General features: G+C 44.8%; 1 long non-coding RNA gene across 1 annotated transcript in view; it reads left to right on the top strand.

The window, feature by feature from the left end:
• Positions 1-3,379: 3,379 nt before the first annotated feature.
• LOC126068368 (uncharacterized) overlaps positions 3,380-25,099 on the top strand; it is a 95,973-nt gene continuing 74,253 nt past the window's right edge. The window contains exons 1-2 of the long non-coding RNA XR_007515650.1: positions 3,380-3,755; positions 6,656-6,876. This is a non-coding gene — a long non-coding RNA (uncharacterized LOC126068368). The remainder of the gene's footprint in view (positions 3,756-6,655; positions 6,877-25,099) is intronic.

Genomic DNA, 25,099 nt, shown 5'->3' with positions numbered 1-25,099 from the left:
AGGTAGCCCAGGATGAGAATCCCACCCTTAAGGAGCTGGTGATGGAATAGCTGGTGCTCTCTGCAGCTCCGGTGTTGGAGCACCAACAGGATCAGAATTGACATCAGCCGGTGGTCCAGGAGCCAGTTCTGGAGGTGGCCCAGGAGAGGGGTCCGCCCCTCCTGCCAGCTCTCCATGTGGTGCCAGTGCTGGAGCCGATGACATAATGGGTGGTGCACTACGGCTCTTTGGTGCTGCTACAGGAGCAAAATGTACCCCAGGAGATTGTCCAGGATCTGGTTCTTGGGGCAAAGTTAGCTCTCGAGCCCCTTTGACAATTGGCACTGGCCCCGGCTCTGGAGCTGCAAGAGGAGAAAGGTTCACCAACATGGCTGCCTTTCCTCATGCCTTGCCAATGATGGAAAACACCCACTGCCACGAAGAGAAGCCCATTCCCAAGATTTCCACCCCAGGAAGTCTTCCCAGACTGTAGTCCACCAGAGGAGGTCCTGAAGTTACTCTGAGCTCTGGCTCAAACCCAAACTCTGGGGGTCTTCCCATATCCTCCTCACAAGCTCACATGCAGCCATCCCCAGTGTTCCTCACCCTCTGGCTCTGCCTCAGTGACCTCCATTTGATCCAGGTGTGCCAAGAGAAGTTGGGCCCCGCGCTCCAGATGTGAGCCTGGCATGTTCACCTGCACATACTCCACCACGAACTTTAGACATGGGAAGTCCGGGGGCTGATTGAAATCCTCCGCGTATTCCTTCAGCCATGTGTCCAGGATATAAGAGATGGCTCTGGGGGGTGAGTGGTGATGAGCAGGGTCAGAGGCCTGGCTTTTCCCGCCACACTGCTTTCCCAGGAAACCCCTGCAAGGGGCCAGTCCCTGTTTCTGTCCCTGACCTTCCAAAGGTCAGCATCACCCTGCACAGGCCCTGCGGCTGCCCTGACAGTGGCAGGCCTGGTCACTGACAGGAGGCTAGCACAGAGGCTTGTCCGAAGGAGCTCCCATCAATGGTCTGATGAACTCTCCCTCCTAGGGAGTCTGAATTACATCCTTTTCTGTCCCTGGCGCTCTCCCCACTGAACAGTAATCCTCTAAGGGCAGAGGGATGCGTGTCTGCATGTTCACCTCACAGCCTGGCAGACAGTAGTGCTCCAGGATTATCTGATGCTGGGCGACACACAGAGTCCATCCCCTGACCCAGGTGCCCAGGCCATAGGGCCCCTCCTCTGGAGCGTGTGAACCAGCTTGCTGTCTGGTTCTCTGCACGTGTGTGAGCATCTCTTCTCCCATGGACACTGTTCTCCCCTGGGACAGGGGCCCCACATGCAGCTGAGTACCCGCAACCGGGGATTGGGATTTAGGAGCAATTTTCTCCATTTCCGCACCCCACCCCCCCCGCCACCTCCTGTTTTGGGCCCCAAATAGAGGAGGGAGGAAGCAGTGATATGAGGGAATTGTGGGAGGATGGATTCTCTCAGGGCCCTCTCTGAGCCCCTAGCCTCCCCTCTACTCCCCATGACACCAAGGATCCACTCCCAGCTCTCTGTGACTGCTTACATCCTGCAGGGATGCGCCTAAACTCATCCCTCTAGTGGAGTCTAGATGTATGGGGCCCAGGGTCTGCCAACCCCAATCCAGACACAGGCTCCCTAAAACCTCCACCGTTTTGTAGAGATAGGAGTCCCTCCTTCTCCACCCAAAGTCCACTCACCCTTTCAGCTGCTCCTGGGGTTCACCGTACTCAGCAGAATAGGGGTGGTTACATCCATACCTAGAGGTGGTACGAGGGTGTCACATGTAATGAACTGTGGACACCACTTGCTTAAGATGTCTAGTGTTCCTGTCTGACTGTCAGAACAGAACGGAGTCGTAGGAGGGCAGGGCCTCCTATCTGCTTTGTTCACTGAACAATGCTAAATACCTAGAACAGTGTCTGCAAGAGTAGGGGCTTGCTTCATGGATGATTGTTGAACGAGTGAACCCAACCAGCACCTTCCCAGGCATCTGAGAGTCCTGGGGCCCCTCTACCAGCCTCCAGGTACCCCTGTTCTGAGTATACCAAGGACAAGTACCCACTAAATGGAATCTCCAGCTTCCCTTTACAAATGGGAAGTAGGTTTGCTCAAGGTCACGTAGTCAGTGAGGGTTGAGGCAGACAGCTGCTTCATGGGCGAGAGGAAAATAATAAATGTGAACATCCCAGCCCCTCCAACACCGTTTGCCATAGAGCTCTGCTCCAGGTACGTACTTCCTGTGGCTTATCCCATGTGGTCCTGACAGTAATTCTAGCTGATTGGACCTTTACCACCCTACTTTTCAGGGGAGAAAACTGAGGCTCTTTGTGGTGATGCGACATTCTCCAGATGCAGAACTGGTAAGGGGTAGAATCCCCATTAGGCTATGAAGGGCTCACCTTTGGAGCAGCTGGTCTAGGACTTGCTGGGTGGTGGCGTATGTTCTGTAGGCTCCCAGAAAGATTTTGATGTAGGAGATGTCACCCTTTAGGTAGGCGGGCACCAGGAGCTCCACCAGCTTATCCAGTGAGCCTGCCTTGAAGGTTTTCATCACCCAGGCCTCCTCCAGTTCCTCCTCAGAACCACAGACACACTGGAGTGGGACAGAGGAGGGACATACTGTCAGAGTCAGCCACGTGAACCACCAGGAGGGTTGGAGGCCCGGAGCTCAGACCAGGTACTCCATCTCCCTCAGTGACCTGTGGTAGAAGGTGGGACACGAGTGCCTTGAGTAGGAAACAGGACTTGGCTTTCCAAGCAGGATTGGAGGTGGGGGCTGATTACAAACATTAGGGATCTGAAGTGATTTCGTTAACAAAGTAACCATGCTATCTCCCTGAAGGAAGAGCAGTATCCCAGGGAGTCCTCACAAAACACCCCATTCCAGAGATGTGAAAACAGAGGCTTGGTGATATCTGTTGTCTGCTTGAAGTCACCTGGTCAGAGCCCAGAACTGTCTGATACTAGGGCTCCGTGATGTTCCCTCTGTGCTAGGTGAGGCCTGCTCTGTTCTGACTCAGAGGGGAAGGTCTGGTGCAAGCTCACTTCCTCCCGGCTGAAGACAGTGCACAGAGCAGACACACCCATGAGATAAGGAAGACACAGATTTTTCTTTCCGCACATTAAAGGGGATTTTGAGAACCTGAAGCTGTGGAGCACCCAGATCCAGCCAAGTGTGAGAGCCTGGAGATCCTGGGGTGGGAGAAAGACCCCTACAGAACCGAGGACCTTACCAGATGGCTCAGGGAGGACAAATGTGAATGGTTGGTAAAGGCCTGAGAGGTGGCTCAGCTTCTCAGGGCCAACAGGTGCCTGAGAGCCACCCAGCAGCTCTGTAGGCCACCCTGACAGCAGATTGGCAAAACGGAAAAGAGCCATAACATCTGGACCAGGCTCAATGCAGAGACGCAGCCAGCATCACAAACTGCTGGGCCCCGGGACTGTGACTGCTATTTTGGGCAGGAGTCTGGCTCTAATGATCCTAACTTGAAACGTGTACATCCTTCCCCCCGGCATGCCACTCCTGGGAATCTGTCCTGGGTGGGACAGAGTATGAGAACACATGTAAGCATTCCTGCAGCTTTGCTGAAAGGGCAGCAGAAGGAATGAGTCCAGGGCCAGCAGCAACGAGAGGCTCAGTCACTGTGGGGACAGGCCTCCCTTCTGGAACATTCTGTATGGAGTCAGGATACAGCCCCTGACCTGAAGGGGTCACGTGATGTATTCCCCAAGATTGGAGGTTATAGAAAAAGGTGAGTCATACACTGATCCCCACCCTTTAGGGTAAAAGAAGCCTGTTAAGTGTGATGATGTATGAAGCTGGGAGAAGGTGTAGAAGGACAGTCCAGCCAGCTGCTGTTGGGGCCCTGGGGTTGAAAGTTAAACACTAAAACAGCAGCAACACGCAAAGATGTACGGGCTTATGTGAAGTGAAGACTGTGTGAAAAGCTCGTTTCTCATATTCCTACCAATATGGGAAGAGTGACTTTTTAGCTGGCCAGGGCAGGGAGGGCAGTGGTGGGGGGGGGGGGGTTGATTCCTTAGGGAGGGGACTGGGACCCTTGAGAGGAAAAGTCCTGAGAGGGACTTGAGGTCTACAGGGTGGTGTTTGGGCCCTTTGCCCCCTCTGGTCATCTCGGATTCCTGACTGGGAGCGGCAATCCCTTCCCACTGCACTCACCCAGCGCCTGTGCCAGCCCTTCCTGGCCCCATCCTTGGGGTAGACCGAGTAGATGATGCCATTCTCCTTCTCCTTGGGGATCTCCCGCGGACAGTTCTGCAGAGACAGTGCCGGCAGCGGCCAGGGAGGCATCAAGAGCCCCTCCGAGCCACCTCCTTCCCTCTCTGCCCCTCAAGCCCTTGTGGTTCCGAGGAGCTCCCAGTTCCCCCATGCTGGGTGGGTTGGACTGTGAGCAGCACCATCCAGCCCTGACCAAGTCCGCAGATAGAAAAATCAACCTCTGCCTATTGCAGCAGGATCTGGCAGAAGCTGGGCTGACACAGGGTCAGCAGTGGCCCAGGCAATGCCAGCAGCTAGGGCTGCACGTTGACTGCCCCACTCAGGGTGAGCTGGATCTCAGAGAAGGCCCAAGTGAGAGTGCTGACTCAGCCTGTGATCCTGACAATCCCTCCCTAAGACCTGGTTTCAGCTGGAACCCCTGGGTAAACTTAAATCCCAGCATTCTGTGTGATCAGGGGAGTCAGGGCAGGGAAGTGAAAGAGGCCTCCACATTTGCCACCCCAGCCTCTGGTCTCCAAGGCACCCAACCTGATGGACTAGACCAAGCCATGGTCAGACTCAGCCCCGTGAACCCAGTATAGTGAGAGGCCGTGGGGGTGGAGCTTCACCTTGCCCTCAATGTGTGCTAGTCCTGAAGCAGCAGCACCATTTTCACATTCCTCATTATCACCCCTCCCCCCCCAAACCTCCCCAGATCACATTGCGCCTCCTTCCCTGACTCTTACCAACCCCTGTCCCAAATGGACCCTGCCCCATCCAAGAATTTTCTGCCTCATCAGTTCTGTCCACATTTCCTCCCGGCCTCCGTTACCAGGGACCCCATGAGGACAAGGGCAGGCATGGCCAGGGGGATGATATGACCTTGGGTAGGGGTGTGGGGCTGCCCAGGTGGGATCGCAGTGGTGGTCTGGCCTGGATTGGCAGCCCTGGGCCACCTTGTGTTACCTTTGGATTGTTTTTGGTGAATGGCTTGAACTTCCGTTGCGGGGGTATGAGACCATGTCTCAGCCTTGGTGAAAGTGTCGAACTCCTGCGTCTCTCAAGCTTTGCTACAAGGGAAGATGGGAGACAACAAGAAAACATGTTCCTAGCTTGAGTGTCTCCACTCAAGTGAGCTGGGTAGGGGGCTGGTTACCAGGGTTCCAAGTTCTGTGTACTCTGTCATCAAGGAAGTGAGGTCATGTCCTGGACTCCTGACTTGGGCCTGATGTCAGTTAAGACTTCCCCCAAATCCCCTCTGCACTGCAGAATGCTCGCCTGTCCCCATGCCATCTCCATAACTGTACACAGTGACACCAACACAGCCCTCCCCCCACCCCCAGAGCTTGTGGAAGGCTTGGGTGTAGCCAGGACCCCAGCTCTGAGCATACAGAGCTGGGTTCAGACAAAGCTCATCCCTCTCAATCAGTTTGTGACCCTGGACAAGTCTTTGTGCTTCTCAGAGCCTCCCCAGTCCTCCTACCCAGACAGTAGGGAACATTCTAGTGTCTTCTTCCTAGACACCTCATCAGGTGTATGTGAGATAACACCTATAGAACCCGTGGGCTGCCATTACCTGAAGGTAACCAGGGGTGGATTATCTAATAGGCAAGGTAAGCATAGGGCTTACCTGCTTACCAGATCATCTGTAGTGAACATTTTCACCTTTTCATATTTTTTCACCACATCTAGTACTCTGCATCTAGGTGTGGCTGGCATCTATCTCTCCCAACCCCAGAGCACCTTCCTACAGAATCAAAGCCTCTTTTCAAGTATACATTCTCTGATGGGGGGCAGGTGACCGTGAAAGCAAGGTAAACACAGGTCTACTTGTGCTTACTTACTAACCTGTAGTGAATAATTTCATGTGGGTTTTGCTACATCAGAGATGTGGTGTTCACCGTGCTTATGTTGCCTATTGGGTAATCTGTCCGTGTAGCTAATGAACAAACTCAGAGTTGGAAGAATTTCAAGCAGGGGCGGGAAGCACCAGGGAGTACATCTCCAAACAGGGCTGGGCTCAGGTGCTGTGAACTTGGGAAAGTCGCTTCCACTCTCGGTCTCATTTCCCAGTCTGCACTAGGATGAGGTTGGAATTAAATGAATGTCAGATATCATCACCCTCTGCGTAAAACCTTCCAGTAACTCCCATTATATACAATCTGACCCAGTGTTTCATCTCAGACTAGGGGGTGGGCAACCTGTACAGCAGCTCCCAACAATCCTAACTCCTGGTCTCCACATCCTGTGTGATCACGTCCCCTCACTTTGGATTGGACTCAGGGACTTGTTTCTCAAGAGTGTTGTTGTTAGGTGCCACTGAGTCGATTTCAAGTTATAATGACCCCATTTGAGGCAATGTTTCTTGGCCCTCTTTTATTCTCTGTTTCTCAGTCATCTCTCTGTCATTTATTTCTCTCTCTCTCCCCCCAGGAAGGAGCTGTGACGTATGACCTGCCCATGGAGAGACTCATGTGACAAAGACCTGATTGGAGGGTCTTGATCAACAGACAGAGAGGAAGTGAGGCCCCCCAGACCAACAGCTTACAGAGTCCTGCTCATAACATGGAAGTAAGTAGGGAGCAGATCCTCCCCGGTCAAGACTCAGTTGAGCCCACAACCACAGGGTCCTGAGAACTTGGGGCAGTCACCAGGTAAGCCATGCCTGGATTTCTGGCCCACAGAGACTGTGTGCTGTGTTGTGTCATGAGTCATTAGTTTTGGGGGTGTTGTTATCACAGAGCAGGAGATAACTCCTCCAGCCTACCAGGTCATGGGTCCTGGACCTGTTCTCCTCCTCCCTGCCTCCTCTCCCCCTCAGTTCCCTCTAGGCATAGTGGCTGCATTTCAACTCCCTCTTTGGAAAAACTCACGTCTGCCTCCCAGTCTCTGTACCAGCTGTGTCATCTCCCTGGCACACAAGAGCAGGGCTGGTCCCTCCTGTCATTCTGGTCACACAAAAATGTCACCGGAATGAGGCCTTTTGGAGCATGCCCCAGTCTTATCTCACAGCACCCTACATTATCTTCTTTATAAAATATACTCTTTTCTTTGCGTGTATTTGTTTCCATTCTTTTATCGATCTTCATGTCTCCTGGGGACAGGGACCACATGAGTCGTTTTCAGAACCAGCTCCTGGACCACCTGCTGATATCGATCCCACCCCTGCACTAACACTGGAGCTCCATAGTGCACCATGTGTTCCGTCACCAACATCAGATGGACAGGGAGCTGGAGGGGTAGATTTCAATCCTGGGCCACCTGCAGAAATGGCTCCCCAGACCATTTGCTGATACCGATCCTGCTCCTGCTAAACATCAAAGCACTATAGAGCACCAGGTCCTCCTATCCCACCTTCACCTGTTTGGGGTGAGCAGGATAGGCGGGGAGGGGCGGGATGGGGGTAGTCTGGGGTTCACCCCCGCCAGGGAGCCCTGCTTCTGAGGTAGTCGCAGACCCAGGCTCAGCTATACCTCTTGGTGCCTTGGTTTCCCTCTTGTAACTTCTTACACACCTCTACATCCTCCCCACCGTGGAGATGGGGCCCCTGGAGGGAGTTGCCCATCTGGCAGCCTTGCCTCTGCCTTTGTTTCCCACCCAGAGGGATGCTGGCAGGTAAAGAGTGCTAGTGGTGAGGTGGGGGCGATCTAGATGCTAGATCTGGGCTGCGGCCCATCAGCAAGTAGTTTTAATACAGCGAGAAAATGAAGGAAAAAAATGCAGGGTCACATTAAAGTAGCCAAGGCCTTGGGACTCGAACCTCTGAAGCCTTGGGATGCGCACTAATCCCGTGGCTGTGAGCGAAGCTGAATTGCAAGCGCAGCTGTGCAGAAGTGCTCTCTGCCCCGGTGCAGGCGGGGTGGGGGCGGCGTGACCGGGGGACTGAGCCCAAGTGCTGCCCAGAGAAGCTTCTCTGCCCGCTGGACCTGCAGGTGAGTCCTCGGCCCAGGTTCACCACAGCTGGGCGCTCTGAGTGGGCTGAAGGAACCCAGAGATTGGTTAAAGGGCAAAAACTGTTCTAAGCAGTTGGGCACTGGCGGGGCAGGTCTAAATGAGACTCTTAACTGATGACTGGTAAATTGTGAGGAAGGAAATGCGTGCAGTGAACTGCAGACCAGATGAGCACACTGAGATTCTTGTTCAAGAAGACAGATTTTTTTTGGGGGGGGCGGGGGGAGTGGGTGGGGAGTTGCTGTAAACTGAGGCTTTTCTGGGGCTGTTCAAGAGGGAAATTAGTTATTTTCTGCATGTTACTAGGCTGTAGTGAGAGGAAGGCAGCGTCTAAATTAAGCCTCTTCAGACTTCTTCAGTTCTTTGAAAAGTGTGTGTTTGAAGAAGACCATTTGGCTGACAGAAGAGGGATGTGTGGGAGGGAATATCTCTTGTAAACCATGGTTTGAAAAGGCGAGGTGTGTGCAGGAGTTTAAGAGCAGATTAAAACTGCAAGATATCCCCTACCTCTCTCCTCCATTTCCCCAGACCTGCAATAGCATCCTTATAGTGAAACATCAGAAGTCCCTTCAGTTTTCCAGTGGTTAACTGGTATTAATTTTACTGTATTCTGGAGTTTCAGTGTAATCCACTTAGAACTTATTCTGGCATAAGATTGACAAAGATCTTTATTTACCTGATTCCTTGGAGACATCCTGATACCTCTTCAAAGCCCTTTTTTTCCTCTTCTCCCTACAGATTTGTTTCTTTAGGAAATAGTACGATTTTCAGACAAGTAAGACGTACTCCAGAGATGGATTATCCAATGAGCAAGGTACACATGGGTTTACTTGTGCCCACGTACTAGTTTATAGTCAAAACTCTGCCTGGTTTTCACCACATCAAAGATGTGATAAAACCCCCGTGAAGTTGTACACTACTGATTAGGAAGTGAACACAATTAAGCCTGTTGCACACCTTGCTTACTGTAATCCTGTGAGTACCTTGCTTACTGATTAATCTGCCCCTGCATCGTGGCAAAATGTCTGTACTTGATGGGAAATCAATTAGCTTGGCAAGTTAAAAAAAAATTGAAGAGGGAGCACCTACATTTGTTAGGGAGGTGAGAATTCTGAGGTGAATGAAAGTAAAGGAAGTTGCTGCGAAGCCCAAGCTTGCTGGGAACATAAGAGCTGTCCCTAGTGAAGTGAAATATAGGTTGTCGGCTAATAGTTTGGAACACAAAGCTGATTATCGGGAATAACTTAAAATTTTGCCTAAAATTTTTAAATTGGTATTAGTGATGCTGGGGGAAGGAATTCTGAAGGTTGAGAGAGGTAGTATAACTACAAAAAGTATATGCTTTTAGGTCTAAAGAAAAAAAAAATGTCATTTTTGTCAAGCAGGGCATCCGTGGATTACGAATGAGTTCTGTTCCTAAATCTGTCTTTGAGCTGAATTTGTACAGAAGTCGGAACAGTTAGGCACGGGTTGTATCTAATGTCAGTTAATCAAATGTTTCTCTCAGCATGTAGTGTTCCTTTTCTATACATAAAGAATCATTTCCAGCTACACTAAAGTATCTCTAATATGATAATACGGTAATAATAACAGTGTTTTAACGTGCTTCCTGAAGTAGTGCCAGTTTATTATTACGAAGCATTGTATATACCTCAAATTTTTAAAATAAATATGCTTTACGGGGATTGGTTTGTAACTATAGATTGCACGTTAGTACGACGTTTGTAACTGGGGACTGCCTGTGAGAACTACACAGAGGGCGTGCAGTTCTTCCGTTCAGCCTGTGGAAGGGGCTGTGGAAAGGTTGAAAAAGACTAATCAGGTTAAGGAAGGGAAACCAGGAAGATCTGCAGGCTGAGTGCATCTTGAGGGACACGACATGTATCAGTGACCTATATAGCACAAGGGTTTACTCTCTGAATCAATGAAAGCTCACTTGTGTTACTTTCAAAACAACAACAAAATCATTTCCTTTCTGTCCTTTCTGTCCCTTGGGTTAGACGTGGGGAGGATGGAGAGCGAATGAAAGAGATTAGAGTCCGACCTGCATGCCTAAGCATTAGTGTCCCTTGAGAAGGAACTGTGTCACACTGTGTACAGGTAAGAGCCTTCACATTGAGAGGGGTCTGAGCACCTTCGTTAGGATGTGAGATAGAGCTAGATAGCAGAGCCTCAGGTGGGGGCCGGGAGTGCTCTTATCTGATACTGAAGCAGTGGGGGAAACAGAGCCAGGAAATGTTGAATTCAGTGAGGCTCTTGCATTTGGAACATTGAGGAGGCATTTCCAGGCAGAAGTGCCTCATTGTTGGCCAGCCTGGCTTTGCTTTACGTGGCTTCCAGACGACCTGCGAGTCACAATGGAGGCTCCTGTGGAGGTTACACATCTCAGGTGGTAGCTTATGCTTATAATGTGGCCTAGAAAAGAAAGGCTCACAAAGACAGAAATCTAGGCCGCCATTCCTGTCTCCCTTAGGCTTCCAGAAAGCAGATTGTGCCCTCCCTACCAGCAGGTGGCACTGCTGTCTCTGGGAATTCCTGGAGGAGATGAAATAATGGAGCTGGCAAACCAGCAGTGTGGAGCCTCTAGTCTAGAAGATCTTGAAAGGCTTTGGAAGATCTCAGCCAAAGAGAAGCTCAAAGAATATAGTTGTGAAAGGTTGGAATAATGGATGTTGTTTCTATAAGGTTGGAATAATGGGTGTTGTGGGGACTGAGGGATAGTTGTGGTCACTTTGCTGGTTTTGTGTGTGTGTGTATGTGTGTGTGTAGTGGGGGAGAACGCGGGATGTAACCTAACAATTAAGCGTCATAATACAAGTTTTGAAAGCACTTTGTGTAAATTGGTTAGTCGCATCTGAAGTTGAAATCATGATTCAATCAAAATGCCCAATAACTTCATAACTCCTAATTCTTTGTGTGTAAAGCTAGTCTATACACACGGCTGGGATTCTGGAAATACACATGTGACTTTTAAACCTGAACAATATCCAGTAATTACATGCCCTGAAGGAAGGGGTGAGAGTATTAGTAAAAATACTGTTGGTTAGTTAGTCACTATCCTTCAGGGCTGGCACAGAAGGCAGATCAAAGTTATTCTGAAATCAGTTTCTTCTAAAACTTGAAACTTCCTAATAAGTGTGGATTTTCCTAAATTCTGTCCTGTTGAGATTGTGTTCACAACCCAAAGCTTGAACATTGGTTTTATTGACCTTACCAGCCAGGGTTCATTCAGTCATCCATTCTCTCTTTGGAAATAACTAGATGGCCGTCCGTTGGGTTGAATTTTGTAGACATGATGTTTGAGGGCGATGGGTGCTGTCGCCAGTGATGGGGAGGTTACAGTGTATAATGAGGCCCTCAGCTTTGACCCTGACCCAGGGAGAGGACACTGCCTTTGGTGCCAGTACCCCAGCCACCTGCTTCCTCTTGCAGTTCGTATTCTGTGCTCAGCTTATTCGAGGTTTATTTCTGTCTCTCTTCAAATGAACTGATGAGCTTGTTTTTACTACTGATGACGAATCCTAAAATTCTGCTGGTGCTAGCTCAACATTATTAGTCATTAGGGAGTTGCAAACGAAAACCATAATGCCGTATCACCTCACCCCCTCTAGAATGGCTCTAATAAAAAAAAGAGGAAAATCAGAGGTGTTTGCAAGGATGTGGAGAAATTGGAACCCTCGCTCATTGCTGGTGGGAATGCAAAATGCCACAGTCGCTGTGGAAAACAGTTCAGTGGTTCCTCAAAAAAGTTAAACATAGAACTATCATGTGAACCAGTAGGTTCCAATCCGAAGTGTATGGCCCAAAGTATTGACAGCAGGGATGCAAACAGCAACCTGTATACCAGTGTTCACTGCAGCACAATTCACAATAACCAGAAGATAAAAATAAGGGAAATGTCCATCAAGAGGTGAATGGATAAAGAAAATGTGGAATATACATAACAATGGGCTATTACTCAGCCATCAAAAGAAGTGAAATCCTGATACATGCTATGATGTGGATGAACCTGGAAAACATTATGCTGCGCAAAATAAGTCAGCCACAGAAAGATACTGTATGATCCCTCTTACATGAAATAGGCAGATTTGTATAGAGACCAGAGCTTATTAGTGGTTGGCAGGGGTGGGAGGGAGGAGAAAGGGGGAAGTCAGTGCTTAGGGGCCACTGAGTTTCTGTTAATGGTGGTGGAATAATTTGGAAAAGGATGGTGGTAATGGTTGTACAACATGTTGGATGTAATCAGTATAAATGAATTGTACATGTAAAAGCTGTTAGGGAAAAAAACCCTGCTAGTACTACATAGCAGTAGTCACAACAGCTTGTTAACATTGCCTCTTTTTTATATATATATAATTTTTATTGTGCTTTAAGTGAAAGTTTACAAATCAAGTCAGTCTCTCACACAAAAACTTACATACACCTTGCTACATACTCCCAATTACTCTGCGCCTAATGAGACAGCCCTCTCCCTCCCTCCACTCTCTCTTTTCATGTCCATTTCACCAGCTTCTAACCCCCTCTACCCTCTCATCTCCCCTTCAGGCAGGAGATGCCAAGAAGCTCACTCCTCACCAGCATCCGTCTCCAACCCGTTGTCCAGTCCAATCCATGTCTGAAGAGTTGGCTTTGGGAATGGTTCCTGTCCTGGGCCTACAGAAGGTCTGGGGGCCGTGACCACCAGGACCCTTCTAATCTCAGTCAGACCATTAAGTCTGGTCTTTTTATGAGAATTTGGCGTCTGCATCCCACTGGTCTCCTACTCCGTCAGGGGTTCTCTGTTGTGTTCCCTGTCAGGGCAGTCATCGGTTGTAGCCAGTACCATCTAGTTCTTCTGGTCTCAGGCTGATGTAGTCTCTGGTTCACGTAGCCCTTTCTATCTCTTGGGCTCATAATTACCTTGTGTCCTTGTTGTTCTTCATTCCACTTTGATCCAGGTGGGTTGAGACTCATTGATGCATCTTAGATGGCTGCTTGCTAGCGTTTTAAGACCCCAGACGCCGCTCTTCAAAGTGGGATGCAGAATGTTTTCTTGATAGATTTTATTATGCCAATTGACGTAGATGTCTCCTGAAACCATGGTCCCCAAACCCCTGCCCCTGCTACGCTGGCCTTCCAAGCATTCATTTTATTCAGGAAACTTGTTTGTTTTTGGTTTAGTCCAGGTGTACTGACCTCTGCTGTATTGTGTGTTGTCTTTTCCTTCACCTAAAGTAGTTCATATCTACTAAATAATTAGTGAATACCCCTCTTCTACCCGCCCCCCGCCTTGTAACCACAAAAGAATGTTTTCTTCTCAGTTTAAACTATTTCTCAAGTTCTCATAACAGTGGTCTTACGTACTATTTGTCCTTTTGGAACTGCCTAATTTCACTCAGCATAATGCCTTCCAGTTCCTCCATGTTATGAAATATTTCACAGATTTCTCACTGTTCTTTATCCATGTGTAGTATTCCATTGTGTGAATATACCATAATTTATTTGTCTATTCATCCATTTATGGGCACCTTGGTTGCTTCCATCTTTTTGCTATTGTAAACTGGTGTAGTAAACATGGGTGTGCATATATCTGTTCGTGTAAAGGCTCTTATTTCTCTAGGATACATTCCGAGGAATGGGATTCCTGGATCATATGGTAGTTCTTTTTCTAGCTTTTGAAAAAGTGCCAAATTGATTTCCAAAGTGGTTCTACCATTTTACCTTCCTACCAGCAGTGTAGAAGTGTTCCAGTCTCTCCACATTCTCTCCAACATTTATTTTTTTGTGTTTTTTGGATTAATGCCAGCCTTGTTGGAGTGAGATGAAATCTCTTTGTAGTTTTTTTTTTTTTTTAACATTTATTGAGCTTCAAGTGAACGTTTACAAATCAAGTCAGTGTGTCACATATAAGTTTATACACACCGTACTCCATACCCCCACTTGCTCTCCCCCTAATGAGTCAGCCCTTCCAGTCTCTCCTTCCGTGACAATTTTGCCAGCTTCCAACTCTCTCTCTCCTCCCATCCCCCCTCCAGACAGGAGATGCCAACACAGTCTCAAGTGTCCACTCGATACAAATACCTCACGCTTCATCAGCATCTCTCTCCTACCCACTGTCCAGTCCCTTCCATGTCTGATGAGTTTTCTTCAGGAATGGTTCCTGTCCTGTGCCAACAGAAGGTTTGGGGACCATGACCGCCAGGATTCCTGTAGTCTCACTCAGACCATTAAGTATGGTCTTTTTGTGAGAATTTGGGGTCTGCATCCCACTGATCTCCTGCTCCCTCAGGGGTTCTCTGTTGTGCTCCCTGTCAGGACAGTCATCGATTGTGGCCAGGCACCATCTAGTTCTTCTGGTCTCAGGATGATGTAAGTCTCTGGTTCATGTGGCCCTTTCTGTCTCTTGGGCTCATAGTTATCGTGTGACCTTGGTGTTCTTCATTCTCCTTTGCTCCAGATGGATTGAGACCAATTGATGCATCTTAGATGGCCGCTTGTTAGCATTTAAGACCCCAGACGCCACATTTCAAAGTGGGATGCAGAATGTTTTCATAATAGATTTATTCTGCCAATTGACTTAGAGGTCCACTTAAACCATGGTCCCCAAACCCCCACCCTTGCTCCGCTGCCCTTTGAAGCATTCATTTTATCCTGGAAACTTCTTTTCTTTTGGTCCAGTCCAGTTGAGCTGACGTTCCATGTATTGAGTATTGTCCTTCCCTTCACCTAAAGCAGTTCTTATCTACTAACTAATCAGTAAAAAGCCCTCTCCCACCTTCCCTCCCTCCCCCCCCATAACCACAAAAGTATGTGTTCTTCTCAGTTTATACTATTTCTCAAGATCTTATAATAATGGTCTTATACAATATTTGTCCTTTTGCCTCTGACTAATTTCGTTCAGTATAATGCCTTCCAGGTTCCTCCAAGTTAGGAAATGTTTCACAGATTCGTCACTGTTCTTTATCGATGCGTAGTATTCCATTGTGTGAATATACCACAATTTATTTAATCATTCATCTGTTGATGGACACCTTGGTTGCTTCCAGCTTTATGCTATTGTAAACAGAGCTGCCATAAACATGGGTGTGCTTCTATCTGTTTGTGTGAAGGCTCTTATTTCTCTAGGGTATATTCCGAGGAGTGGGATTTCTGGGTTGTATGGTAGTTCTAAATTTTTAAGATAACACCAGATAGATTTCCAAAGTGATTGTACCATTTTACATTCCCACCAGCAGTGTATAACAGTTCCAATCTCTCCCCAGGCTCTCCAGCATTTATTATGTTGTGTCTTTTGGATTAATGCTAGCCTTGTTGGAGTGAGATGGACTCTCATCGTAGTTTGAATTTGCATTTCTGTAATGGCTAATGATCGAGAGCATTTTCTCATGTATCTGTTAGCTGCCTGAATATCATCTTTAGTGAAGTGTGTGTTCATATCCTTTGCCCACTTCTTGATTGGGTTGTTTGTCTTTTTGTGGTTGAGTTTTAACAGAATCATATAGATTTTAGAGTTGAGGCACTGGTCGGGATATCATAGCTGAAAATTCTTTCCCAGTCTGTAGGTAGTCTTTTTACTCTTTTGGTGAAGTCTTTAGATGAGCATAGGTGTTTGATTTTTAGGAGCTCCCAGTTATCTGGTTTCTCTTCATCATTTTTGGTAATGTTTTGTATTCTGTTTATGCCTTGTATTAGGGCTCCTAACGTTGTCCCTATTTTTTCCTCCATGATCTTCATCGTTTTAGTCTTTATGTTTAGGTCTTTGATCCACTTGGAGTTAGTTTTTGTACATGGTGTGAGGTATGGGTCCTGTTTCATTTTTTTGCAAATGGATATCCAGTTATGGCAGCACCATTTGTTAAAAAGACTATCTTTTCCCCAATTAACTGACACTGGGCCTTTGTCAAATATCAGCTACTCATATGTGGATGGATTTATATCTGGGTTCTCAATTCTGTCCCATTGGTCTATGTGTCTGTGGTTGTACGAGTACCAGGCTGTTTTGACTACTGTGGCTGTATAATAGGTTCTGAAATCAGGTAGAGTGAGGCCTCCCACTTTCTTCTTCTTTTTCAGTAATGCTTTGCTTATCCAAGGCTTCTTTCCCTTCCATAGGGAGTTGGTGATTTATTTCCCCATCACATTAAGAAATGTCATTGGAATTTGGATGGGAAGTGCATTGTATGTATAGATGGCTTTTGGTAGAATAGACATTTTTACTATGTTAAGTCTTCCTACCGATAAGCAAGGCATGTTTTTCCACTTAATTAGGCCCTTTTTAGTTTCTTGTACTAGTACTTTGTAGTTTTCTGTGTATAGGTCTTTTACATCTTTGGTAAGATTTATTCCTAAGTATTTTATCTTCTTGGGGGCTACTGTGAATGGTATTGATTTGGTGATTTCCTCTTTGATGTTCTTTTTGTTGATGTAGGGGAATCCAAGTGGTTTTTGTATGTTATAACCTGAGAGTCTGCCAAACTCTTCTATTAGTTTCAGTAGTTTTCTGGAGGATTCCTTAGGGTTTTCTGTGTCTAAGATGATGTCATCTGCAAATAGAGATAATTTGACTTCCTCCTTGCCAATCCGGATGCCCTTTATTTCTTTGTCTACCCTAATTGCTCTGCCTAGGACCTCTAGCACAATGTTGAATAAGAGCAGTGATAAAGGGCATCCTTGTCTGGTTCCCGTTCTCAAGGGAAATGCTTTCAGGCTCTCTCCATTTAGAGTGATGTTGGCTGTTAGCTTTGTATAGAAAAAAAAAAAAAATGAGTTAGGTAGAATTCCGTCATTTTCTATGCTTTGAAATACCTTTAGTAGTAGTGGTGTTAACTCTTCTCTGAAAGTTTGGTAGAACTCTGCAGTAAAGCCATCCGGGCCAGGGCTTTTTTTTGTTGGGAGTTTTTTGATTACCATTTCAATCTCTTTTTTTTGTTATGGGTCTATTTAGTTGTTCTACTTCTGATTGTGTTAGTTTAGGTAGGTAGTGTTTTTCCAGGAATTCATCCATTTCTTCTAGGTTTGCAAATTTGTTAGAGTACAGTTTTTTGTAATAATCTGATATGATTCTTTTAATTTCATTTGGGTCTGTTGTGATGTGGCCCCTCTCGTTTCTTATTCAGGTTATTTGTTTCCTTTCCTGTATTTCTTTAGTCAGTCTGGCCAATGGTTTATCAATTTTGTTAATTTTTTCAAAGCACCAGGTTTTGTTTTTATTAATTCTTTCAATTGTTTTTCTGTTCTCTAATTCATTTAGTTCAGCTCTAATTTTTATTATTTGTTTTTTTGTGGTGCGTGATGGATTCTTTTGTTGCTCACTTTCTATTTGTTCAAGTTGTAGGGACAGTTCTCTGATTTTGGCTCTTTCTTCTTTTTGTATGTGTGCATTTATCGATATAAATTGGTCTCTGAGCACCGCTTTTGCTGTGTCCCAGAGGTTTTGATAGGAAGTGTTTTCATTCTCGTTGCATTCTATGAATTTCCTTATTCCTTGCATAATGTCTTCTATAACCCAGTCTTTTTTCAGGAGGGTATTGTTCAGTTTCCAAGTATTTGATTTCTTTTCCCTAATTTTTCTGTTATTGATTTCCACTTTTCTGGCCTTGTGGTCTGAGAAGATGCTTTGTAATATTCTGATGTTTTGGATTCTGCAAAGGTTTGTTTTATGACCTAATATGTGGTCTATTCTAGAGAATATTCCATGTGCGTTAGAAAAAAAAGTATACTTTGCAGTAGTTGAGTGGAGAGTTCTGTATAAGTCAATGAGGTCAAGTTGGGTGATTGTAGTATTTAGGTCTTTTGTGTCTCTTTTGAGCTTCTTACTGGATGTCCTGTCCTTCCCCGAAAGTGGTATGTTGCAGTCTCCTACTATAATTGTGGAGGTGTCTATCTCACTTTTCAGTTCTGTTAAAATTTGTTTTATTTATCTTGCAGCCCTGTCATTGGGTGCATAAATATTTAATGTGGTTATATCTTCCTGGTCATTTGTCCCTTTTATCATTATGTAGTGTCCTTCTCTATCCTTTGTGGTGGATTTAAGTTTAAGGTCTATTTTGTCAGAAATTAATATTGCTACTCCTGCTGTATTTGTTTATTGTTTGCTTGATATATTTTTTTCCATCCTTTGAGTTTTAGTTTGTTTGTGTCTCTAAGTCTAAGATGTGTTTCTTGTAGGCAGCAGATAGGCGGATCGTGTTCCTTTATCCAGTCTGAGACTCTCTGTCTCTTTATTGGTACATTTAGTCCATTTACATTCAGCATAATTATAGATAAGTATGTTTTTTTTTTATGTGTTTAGAGTTGTCATTTTCATGCCTTTTTATGTGTGTTGTTGACAGTTTCATTTTTCCACTTACTGTTTTGTGCTGAGACGTTTTTGTTTGTAAATTGCGTGTTCCTCATTTTCATAGTATTTGACTTTATGTTTGTTTAGTCGTTACGTGTTTCTTGGTTTTTATTTTGAGTTATGGAGTTGTTATACCTCTTTGTGGTTACCTTAATATTTACCCCTTTTTTTCTAAGTAAAAACCTAACTTGTATTGTCCTATATCGCTTTGTCTCCCTCTCCGTATGGCAGTTCTTTGCCACCTGTTTTTAATCCCTCTTTTTGATTATTGTGATCTTTTAAATACTGACTTCAATGATTCCTGTTTTGAGCATTTTTTTTTTAATTAATCTTAATTTGTTTTTGTGATTTCCCTATTTGAGTTGAGTTGTTCTGTTCTGTGACCTTGTGTTGTGCTGGTATCTGATATTATTGGTTTTCTGACCAATTTCTTTTAGTTTTTCTTGTAGCTTTGGTTTGGTTTTTGTGAATTCTCTAAGCTTGTTTTTATCTGTAAATATCTTAATTTCGCCTTCATATTTCAGAGAGAGTTTTGCTGGATATATGATCCTTGGCTGGCAGTTTTTCTCCTTCAGTGCTCTGTATATGTCATCCCATTGCCTTCTTGCCTGCATGGTTTCTGCTGAGTAGTCTGAGCTTATTCTTATAGATTCTCCCTTTTAGGAGACCTTTCTTTTATCCCTGGCTGCTTTTAAAATTTTCTCTTTATCTTTGGTTTTGGCAAGTTTAATGATAATATGTCTTGGTGTTTTTCTTTTGGGATCAATCTTAAATGGGGTTCGATGAGCATCTTAGATAGATATCCTTTCGTCTTTCATGATGTCAGGGAATTTTTCCGACCGCAGATCTTCAACTATTCTGTCTGTGTTTTCTGTTGTCCCTCCCTGTTCTGGGACTCCAATCACACACAAGTTATCCTTCTTGATAGAGTCCCACATGATTCTTAGGGTTTCTTCATTTTTTTTAATTCTTTTATCTGATTTTTTTTCAGCTATATTGGTGTTAATTCCCTGGCCCTCCAGATTTCCCACTCTGCGTTCTAATTGCTTGAGTCTCCTCCTCTGAGTTCCTATTGCGTTGTCTAATTCTGTAATTTTATTGTTAATCTTTTGGATTTCTGAATGCTGTCTCTCTATGGATTCTTGCAGCTTATTAATCTTTCCACTATGTTCTTGAATAATCTTTTTGAGTTCTTCAACTGCTTTATCAGTGTGTTCCTTGGCTTTTTCTGCAGATTGCCTTATTTCATTTCTGAAGTCATCCCTGATGTCTTGAAGCATTCTGTAAATTAGTTTTTTATATTCTGTATCTGATAATTCCATGACTGTATCTTCATTTGGGAAAGATTTTGATTCTTTAGTTTGGGTGGTTGTAGAAGCAGTCATGGTCTGCTTCTTTATGTGGTTTGATGTCGACTGCTGTCTCTGAGCCATCATTAAGATATAAAAAAAAATTAAAAAAAGCTATAGTAGTGATTAATTCTGTATTTGCTCACTGAGTTTTATCTTGTTTTGTTTTCTTTCAATATACGTGGATGGGCTACTAGATTGCGCTGTCTTGATTGTTGTAGCCCTTGACTTACTTATGACCTATTACCAGCTGGTTTGGGCTGTTACCAGATACATATGCCTGAGTCCATTCACCATTCTTGAGTAGAATCTGATTTTGGGTCATCAAGCGTGTGATGCACACTGTCACCTATTCACCTTGAGAAGTAGTGGTGATAGTTGTGTGCATCAGAACCTAGTAGCAGCTGGGGTTCACACTCCGGGGGGGTAGGATGCTGACAGGCTTCCCCCAAGTGCCAGTGAGGTAGGTGTGTCTCTGTTCCTAAAGCACCTTGGTGGGTGGGCTCTGCAGCTGTACCTTAGGCCCCCAGTGCAAGTACCTCTACAGATTGGTAGGTGTCACCCTCCTTAGACCCCTAAGGCAGGAGGCTAGGTGGTCTGGGGGGAGCTTCAGCCCTCAGTTCCCTGTTGTGGGTCAGTGAGGGCTCTGTTGAATACGCAGAGGTATCAGACCTGGGAAACTTGTCTTTCCAATAAATCCGCTAAAACAAATGCAGTCAGATCCCTATCAGAAATGCCTTTGCATTGTAATAGCCACCTTTTTCCCTGTAGGGGTGAAAGCCCCAGACTTTGGATTACATATGCTTGGCTGGAGCTGGTTCTGTGTTTTTAGTCCAATTAGGGAAGGATTTTTGGTCTCTGGGTTTTTTGTGGTTGCTTCTCTGAGGCCAGAAGAATGGGTTAGGAAAAGACCAATAAAAGGAAAAGAAAAACTGCTGAGCAGTTCTCCCTCTGGCTCAGGAAATTCCAATGTTAATGAAGTTGCCTGGGAAGGGGAGGGGAGGGTTCAGATAAACAGGAGAGAGTAGCACCCCAGAATATAGACAAAGTTCCTTATCTTGCTTGGGATGACTGTTTTATCTGAGATTCCTGAGGGGCACGTCACCTGTGCACGCTGGCTGGGTAGAGATTGCTCCCAAGGGTCAGGCCCGCGGCCCTTGCTTGCGCTGTCTCAAAAGCCAGGGTCATTTCCTCTGCTGCCAGTCCAAAGCCCAGCGTCAAGGTTCCCCAGCTGGGATGCTGCACTCCCGGCTCCAAAAACAGTCGCTGCCTCCTGGTGACTTCTCCTCGCACCAGCCGCATCGCCGCGCCGTCCCCGCGGACCGTCACAGGATGTCGAGCTCAGCTCCCCTGTGCCCAGTCCAAAGCCCGGCGCCAAGGTTCCCCAGCTGGGACGCTGCACTTCCGGCTCCAATACCAGTCACTGCCTCCTGGCGACTTCTACTCGTGCCAGCTGCGTCGCCGCGCTGCTCACGTGGACTGGCTGGGCCCCCTCGCGAGGTCAGTTCACAGGGGTAGGGCTGCGCCTCATGTTTGCGCCGTCACAGGATGCAGTGCTCAGCTCCCCTGCACGTGGTCAAAAACGCCGCGCCAAGGTTCCTCGGCTGGGACGCTGGCTCCAGGCTCCGAAAACAGTTGCTGCTTCCCCGTAGTTGTTCATTCTGGGTCTCTGTCACTCAGGTCAACTCTTTAAATCTGTGTTTGTTGGTCAGGGTTCGTAGATTGTCGTGTATGTGATCGATTCACTTGTTTTTCCCAGTCTTTGTTCCAAGGGGATCTGAGGTAGCGTGTACCTAGTCAGCCATCTTCGCTCCCTCCCTCATTGTAGTTTTGATCTGCATTTCTCTAATGGCTAATGATCGTGAACATTTCCTCATGTATCTGTTAGCTACCTGAATGTCTTCTGTAGTGATGTGTCTATTCATACCTTTTGTCCATTTTTTAATTGGGTTTTTTGTCTTTTTGTGCTTGAGTTTTTGCAGTATCATGTAGGTTTTAGAGATCAGATGCTGACTGGAAATGTCATAGCTAAAAACTTTTTCCCAGTCTGTAGGTAGTCTTTTTACTCTTCTGGTGAAGTCTTTGGATGAGCAAGGGTGTTTGATTTTTAGGAGCTCCCAGTTTTCTAGTTTTTCTTCTGCATTTTTAGTAATGTTTTGTGTAGTGTTTATGCCATGTATTAGGGCTCCTAACGTTGTCCCTATTTTTTCTTCCATGATCTTTATCGTTTTACATTTTATATTTAGGTCCTTGATCCATTTTGAGCTCGTTTTTGTGCGTGGTGTAAGGTACGGGTCTTGTTTCATTTTTTTGCACATGGATATCTAGTTATGCCAGCACCATTTGTTAAAAAGACTGTCTTTTCCCCATTTAACTGCTCTGGGACCTTTGTCAAATATCAAGTGGTCATATGTGGATGGATTTATGTCTAGATTCTCAATTCTGTTCCATTGGTCTATGTATCTGTTCTTGTACCAGTACCAGGCTGTTTTGACTACTGTGGCTGTATAATAGGTTCTAAAATCAGGTGTAGTAAGGCCTCACACTTTGTTCTTCTTTTTCAATAATGTTTTACTTATCCGTGGCCTCTTTCCCTTCCATATGAAAGTGGTGATTTGTTTCTCCATCTCATTAAAGAATGTCGTTGGGATTTGAATCAGAATTGCATTAAATGTATAGATCGCTTTTGGTAGAATAGACATTTTTATAATGTTAAGTTTTCCTATCCAGGAGCAAGGTATGTTTTTCCACTTATGTGGGTCTGTTTTGGTTTCCTGAAGAAGTGTAGTGTAGTTTTTTTTTTGTAAAAGTCTTTTACATCTCTGGTAAGATTCATTCCTAAGTATTTTATCTTCTTGGGGGCTACTGTAAATGGTATTGATTCTGTGATTTCCTCTTCGATGTGTTTTTTTGTTGGTGTGGAGGAATCGAACGGATTTTTGTATGTTTATCTTGTATCCTGATCCTCTGCTGAACTCTTAAGTTAGTTTCAGTAGTTTTCTTGAGGATTCCTTAGGGTTTTCTGTGTATAAGTTCATGTCATCTGCCAATAGACAGAATTTTACTTCTTCCTTGCCAATCTGGATGACCTTTATTTCTTTGTCTAGCCTAATTGCACTGGCTAGGACCTCCAGCACAATGTTGAACAAGAGTGGTGGTGATGAAGGTCATCCTTGTCTGCTTCACGACTACAAGGGGAATGCTTTCAGGATCTCTCCATTTAGGATGATGTTGGCTGTTGGCTTTGTATAAACGCTCTTTTTTATAATGAGAAATTTTCCTTCTATTTCTATTTTGCTGGGAGCTTTTATCATGAATGGGTGTTGAACTTTGTCAAGTGTCTTTTCTGCATCAATCGATAAAATCATGTGATTCTTGTCTTTTGTTTTATTTATGTGATGGATTACATTGTTTTTCTAATGTTGAACCATCCGTGCATACCTGGTATGAATCCCACTTGGTCATGGTGAATTATTTTTTTGATATGTTGTTGAATTCTCTTGGCTAGAATTTTGTTGAGGATTTGCATCTAAGTTCATGAGGGATAGAGGTGTATAATTTTCTTTTTTTGTGGTGTCTTTAGCTGGTTTTGGTATCAGGGATATGCTGGCTTCATAGAATGAGTTTTGGAGTATTGCTTCCTTTTCTATGCTCTGAAATACCTTTAGTAGTAGTGGTGTTAACTCTTCTCTGAAAGTTTGGTAGAACTCTGCGGTGAAGGTGTCTTGGTCAGGGCTTTTTTTTGTTGGGAGTTTTTTGATTACCTTTTCAATCTCTTCTTTTGTTATAATTCTACCTCTGTTTGTGTTAGTTCAGGTAGGCAGTGTGTTTCTAGGAAATCATCCATTTTTTTTTAGGTTTTCAAATTTCTTAGAGTACGTTTTTTTGTAGTAATCTGATATCATTCTTTTAATATCAGTTGGATCTGTTGTAATATCGCTCATCTCAATTCTTATTCGGGTTATTTGCTTCCTCTCCTGTTTTTCTTTTGTCAGTTTGGCGAAGGGTTTATCAATTTTGTTTCTTTTTTCAAAGATCCGTCTTTTAGTCTTGTTAATTCTTTCAATTGTTTTTCTGTTTTCTATTTCATTTAGTTCTGCTCTAATTTTTATTAGTTGTTTTCTTCTGGTGCCTGTGGGTTTCTTTTGTTGCTCTCTTTCTATTTGTTCAAGTTGTAGGTAAAATTCTTTGATTTTGGCCCTTTCTTCTTTTTCTTTGTGTGAATTTATTCATATAAATTGACCCCTGAGCGCTGCTTTTGCTGTGTCCCAAAGGTTCTGATAGGAAGTGTTTTCATTCTCATTGGAGTCCATGAATTTCTTTATTCCATCCTTAATGTCTTCTGTAATCCAGTCTTTTTTGAGTAGGGTATTGTTCAGTTTCCAAGTGTTTGATTTCTTTTCCCTGCTTTTTCTTTTACTGATTTCCACTTTTATGGCCTTATGGTCAGAGAAGATGCTTTGTAATATTTCAACGTTTTGGATTCTGCTAAGGCTTGCTTTATGACCTAATATGTGGCCTATTCTAGAGAATGTTCCATGTGCACTAGAAAAGAAACTATACTTGGCTGCTATTGGGTGGAATATTCTGTGTATGTCTACAAGGTCAAGTTGTTGATTGTGGCATTTAGATCTTCTGTGTCTTTATTCTGGAGTCGACTTGACGGCAGTGGGTTGGGTGTCTTTATTGAGCTTCTTTCTGGATGTCCTGTCCTGCACCGAAAGTGATGTGTTGAAGTCTCCTAGTATAATTGTGGAGGTGTCTATCTCAGTTTTCAATGCTGATAGTTTGTTTTATGTATCTTGCAGCCCTGTCATTGGGTGCATAAAAATTTAATATGGTTATATCTTCTTGGCATATTGTGCCTTTAATCATTATGTAGTGTCCTTACTTATCGTTCATGATGGATGTAACTTTAAAGTCAATTTTGTGGGAAATTAATATTGCCGCTCCGGCTCTTTTCGTGATTATTGTTTGCTTGATACATTTTTTCCATCCCATGAGGTTTAGTTTGTGTGTCCAAATCTCTGGTGTGTCTCTTGTAGGCAGCATATAGACAGATCTTGTTTTTTAATCCATTCTGCCACTCTTTATCTCTTTATTGGTGCATTTAGTCCATTTCCAGTCAGGGTAATTATGGATAGGTATGAATTTTTTTTTTTTTTTTATGAATTTAGTGTTATCATTTTGATATCTTTTTTTGTCTGTTGTTGAGAATTTGTTTTTCCCACTTAATTTTATGTGCTGAGTGGATTATAT

Source organism: Elephas maximus, chromosome 27 (assembly GCF_024166365.1).
Source record: "Elephas maximus indicus isolate mEleMax1 chromosome 27, mEleMax1 primary haplotype, whole genome shotgun sequence".
In the NCBI taxonomy this organism is placed as follows: domain Eukaryota; kingdom Metazoa; phylum Chordata; class Mammalia; order Proboscidea; family Elephantidae; genus Elephas; species Elephas maximus.
This window is presented reverse-complemented; position numbering and strand designations above follow the sequence as displayed.